The sequence below is a fragment of the Lipotes vexillifer genome, unplaced genomic scaffold (genome assembly GCF_000442215.2).
Source record: "Lipotes vexillifer unplaced genomic scaffold, Lipotes_vexillifer_v1.1 scaffold1186, whole genome shotgun sequence".
Lineage (NCBI taxonomy): Eukaryota > Metazoa > Chordata > Mammalia > Artiodactyla > Lipotidae > Lipotes > Lipotes vexillifer.
In genome coordinates, this window is record NW_006785484.1 from 12,011 (window position 1) to 16,949 (window position 4,939).

Consider the following 4,939-nt stretch of genomic DNA (forward strand, 5'->3'; position numbering starts at 1 on the left):
TGGGTTTATCTCTGGGCTTTCTATCCTATTCCATTGATCTATCTTTCTGTTTTTGTGCCAGTACCATACTGTCTTGATTACTGTAGCTTTGTAGTATAGTCTGAAGTCAGGCAGCCTGATTCCTCCAGCTCCATTTTTTGTTCTCAAGATTGCTTTGGCTATTCGGGGTCTTTTGTGTTTCCATACAAATTGTGAAATTTTTTGTTCTAGTTCTGTGAAAAATGCCAGTGGTAGTTTGATAGGGATTGCATTGAATCTATAGATTGCTTTGGGTAGTAGAGTCATTTTCACAATGTTGATTCTTCCAATCCAAGAACATGGTATATCTCTCCATCTGTTTGTATCATCTTTAATTTCTTTCATCAGTGTCTTATAATTTTCTGCATACAGGTCTTTTGTCTCCTTAGGTAGGTTTATTCCTAGATATTTTATTCTTTTTGTTGCAATGGTAAATGGGAGTGTTTTCTTGATTTCACTTTCAGATTTTTCATCATTAGTATATAGGAATGCCAGAGATTTCTGTGCATTAATTTTGTGTCCTGCAACTTTACCACATTCATTGATTAGCTCTAGTAGTTTTCTGCTAGCATCTTTAGGATTCTCTATGTATAGTATCATGTCATCTGCAAACAGTGACAGCTTTACTTCTTCTTTTCTGATTTGGATTCCTTTTATTTCCTTTTCTTCTCTGATTGCTGTGGCTAAAACTTCCAAAACTATATTGAATAAGAGTGGTGAGAGTGGGCAACCTTGTCTTTCAGTTTTTCACCATTGAGGATGATGTTGGCTGTGGGTTTGTCATATATGGCCTTTATTATGTTGAGGAAAGTTCCCTCTATGCCTTTGGTATATTCTTGAATTAGTTTATTTTCAAGAAACTTCACTGTTCTTGGCCTCAACCTTCCCATCTCTTATATAGCAATAGTGGCTTCAACATGAATGCTTTATAGAAAACCATGGGAAATCTTGCTAGTAGTTTGTTCAGAATTAATGGGAAAAAAATAGCTTCTATGTTAATGTCATCTCATTTGTTAAAATCTCAGATAACGATGCCAGGCTGAATCTCAGTGGTCACTCAAGCATCCTCATATTTGTATAGGGTAGAGTGTGACAGAATCTGAATTAGAGTTCCATTCCATGTTTTTTGTAATTTGAGTCAAATACACCAAATCTGAGATGATATTACTTCTAAATTGCTGACTGGAAGAAAAATTCCCAGTGATATTTATGTAATTTATTGTGAGTTAAAAAATGAAAATAAAGTAAAATAAAATAAAATTCTTTATTAAGCACTTTGCCCCAAACTATACTAAGTAAGTCTCTATGGATAAAAATACTCATAAATAGTCATGTTTTATCAAAGTCAAATACAGGGCAAATACTCTTGTTCATGGACTAATAAACCTGAGTTATTAAATAAAATCTGTGTTGTACTCTTTAACTTAAGATTCCATCCATTAAAAAATGTTAAATAAAAATGTAAAGATGGAATATTGGTTAAAGAAGCAATAATCCCCAGTACTTCCAGTTGAATCCAGCTCAGTGAGATGCAAATTTTATAAATTCCAATCCATCAAATAGAAATTTTACTATAAAAGGTTTTCATGGAAATAATAGCTGTCAACTATCAATTAATGCACACGGTCCCATTTTCCTTAAGTACGGTATTGAACTTTAATGAAAGGTTACTTATTCTGTCAAATTGCTTTATACTTCATAAGATTAAACTTAACCAAAAATTAACATCGGTATTCCATGGAGAGAGAATGCAAACAAAATTCACCTAAATGACAGGGGAGCTTAAATGTTTTTGTTGCACACCGAGAAATATGCTTCCAACACACATTTTAAAAACGCAAAGAATTCATTTTTTAAACCAATGCTAACAGAAAATTTAACCCGTTCTCAACTGCGTGTCTCTTCTGTATTTTTTTGCCTCCTTACTTTGAGCCACATAAGACACAGGAGCATTGTTTTTGTGTTTGTCAATAGGGGGAAATACCCCAAACTCAGCTGCAGCCAGCGTGGGATGTGCTAGCAAGGCAAGGGATTGGAACCCAATATACTTGGGTGCAAATTCTAGCTCTGTCATTCATAAGCTGTGTAATCCTGATCTAGCTGTTCAGTCCTGAACTTAAAATTCTTCATCTGTAAAGTGAGAACAGTAGACTTGTCTTTGAAGATTGTGCTGAATATTAAGGAGAAAAGTGTACAGACAGTTTGGAACGCAGCAAGTGTCTAATAAATGGTAGTTGTACTTATTATTTCACAACTGGCACAAGGTTAGGTAAGGGTGTCAATATCCTAATGTAGAAAGTCACTGCCTGCCCAAGTTAGAGGTGCCCCTAGGTAGGAAGGTCTTAATGGATTTTTGCAGTTTTGCAAATCAACACATTCAAATCTCCAGAAGTAACAACATACTTGTGATATAATGAAGAGTGACTGATAATAATGCTAATGACCCAGGCATGGCTCTATGGCCTTTGAAAACTGCCTAAACACCTGATGAAAATTTCTCTTACAAAAACCGTGTGCAAAGACCTGTATGCAGAAAATTATAAGGCACTGATGAAAGAAAGATGATACAAATAGATGGAGAGATATACCATGCTCTTGGATTGGAAGAATCAACATTGTGAAAATGACTCTACTACCCAAAGCAATCTACAGATTCAGTGCAATCCCTATCAAACTACCACTGGCATTTTTCACAGAACTAGAACAAAAAATTTCACAATTTGTATGGAAACACAAAAGACCCCGACTCGCCAAAGCAAGATCCTTTTTGACCCACCTCCTGAGAAATGGAAATAAAAACAGAAATAAACAAATGGGACCTAATGAAACTTCAAAGCTTTTGCACAGCAAAGGAAACCATAAACAAGACCAAAAGACAGCCCTCAGAATGGGAGAAAATATTTGCAAATGAAACAACTGACAAAGGATTAATCTCCAAAATTTACAAGCAGTTCATGCAGGTCAATAACAAAAAAACAAACAGCCCAATCCAAAAATGGGCAGAAGACCTAAATAGACATTTCTCCAAAGAAGATACACAGACTGCCAACAAACACACGAAAGAATGCTCAACATCATAAATCATTAGAGAAATGCAAATCAAAACTACAATGAGATATCATCTCACATCAGTCAGAATGGCCATCATCAAGAAATCTAGAAGCAATAAATGCTGGAGAGGGTGTGGAGAAAAGGGAACCCTCTTGCACTGCTGGTGGGAATGTGAATTGGTACAGCCACTATGGAGAACAGTATGGAGGTTCCTTAGAAAACTACAAATAGAACTACCATATGACCCAGCAATCCCACTACTGGGCATATACCCTGAGAAAACCATAATTCAAAAAGAGTCATGTACCAAAATGTTCATTGCAGTTCTATTTACAATAGCCCAGAGATGGAAGCAACCTAAGTGCCCATCATCGGATGAATGGATAAAGAAGATGTGGCACATATATACAATGGAATATTACTCAACCATAAAAAGAAACGGAATTGAGTTATTTGTAGTGAGGTAGATGGATTTAGAGTCTGTCATACAGAGTGAAGTAAGTCAGAAAGAGAAAAATACCGTATGCTAACACATATATATGGAATTTAAGGAAAAAAAATGTCATGAAGAACCTAGGGGTAAGACAGGAATAAAGACACAGACCTACTGGAGAACAGACTTGAGGATATGGGGAGGGGGAAGGGTGAGCTGTGACAAAGCGAGAGAGAGGCATGGACATATATACACTACCAAATGTAAGGTAGATAGCTAGTGGGAAGCAGCCGCATAGCACAGGGAGATCAGCTCGGTGCTTTGTGACCACCTAGAGGGGTGGGATAGGGCGGTTGGGAGGGAGGGATACGCAAGAGGGAAGAGATACGGGAACATATGTATATGTATAACTGATTCACTTTGTTATAAAGCAGAAACTAACACAACATTGTAAAGCAATTATACTCCAATAAATATGTAAAAAAAAAAAAAGATGCAGACCTGTTAGAGAATGGACTTGAGGACACGGGGAGGAGGAAGGGTAAGCTGGGACAAAGTGAGAGAGTGGCATGGACATATCTACACTACCAAATGTAAAATAGATAGCTAGTGGGAAGCAGCCACATAGCACAGGGAGATCAGCTCGGTGCTTTGTGACCACCTACAGGGGTGGGAATAGGGAGGGTGGGAGGGAGACGCAAGAGGGAGGGGTTATGTGGATATATGTATACGTATAGCTGATTCACTTTGTTATAAAGCAGAAACTGACATACCATTGTAAAGCAATTATACTGTAATAAAGATGTTTAAAAAAACCCCCCAAAACCATGTGCATATCAGTATGGAATGGCACTGAGTGATGGTAACTAAATAAACAATAAAGTAGAATCCAGAGATGTGGGTTCTTTTCCCAGCTCTAACTGGGAACTGAATGCATGTCTTTGGACAGTTCTCCCTTTCTAGACATCAGTTTCCCCTCTTGTTAGGTGAGCAATGGACAGGTGTGTGTGGGAAAGTATAAATAGAAAGAAGAGGTGGGGCTCTGGCTAAACGGCAAGCGTGTGTGTCCCCTGCAGGGACAGCCTCCTCTCAGCTCCAGCTGACTGTTGCCTTGTGAGAACCTGGACCCAGTATTGCTAGATCTGCAAGAAAAGTCAGAAATTCAGACTTGGCAAATAATTAAAAACGATTATTTAAAAACCCTGTGCTAGTCAAGGAAAACACATTTACAGGAGGATTTCATGCTTTTGGGTTGCCCATTTATAACTACAGGGTGGATGTTTTCTGAAAGCTCTGTCCAGGTCTGCAGAATTCTAATTTTAGGAAAGTTTCCTTTTTGTCGGGTTCTCTACACTATAATCCTGAAAAAATGACTTACAAAACCCAAATAGATTTTGGCATGAACTAAGCTTAAATTGACTGCCTTCTATCACGAAT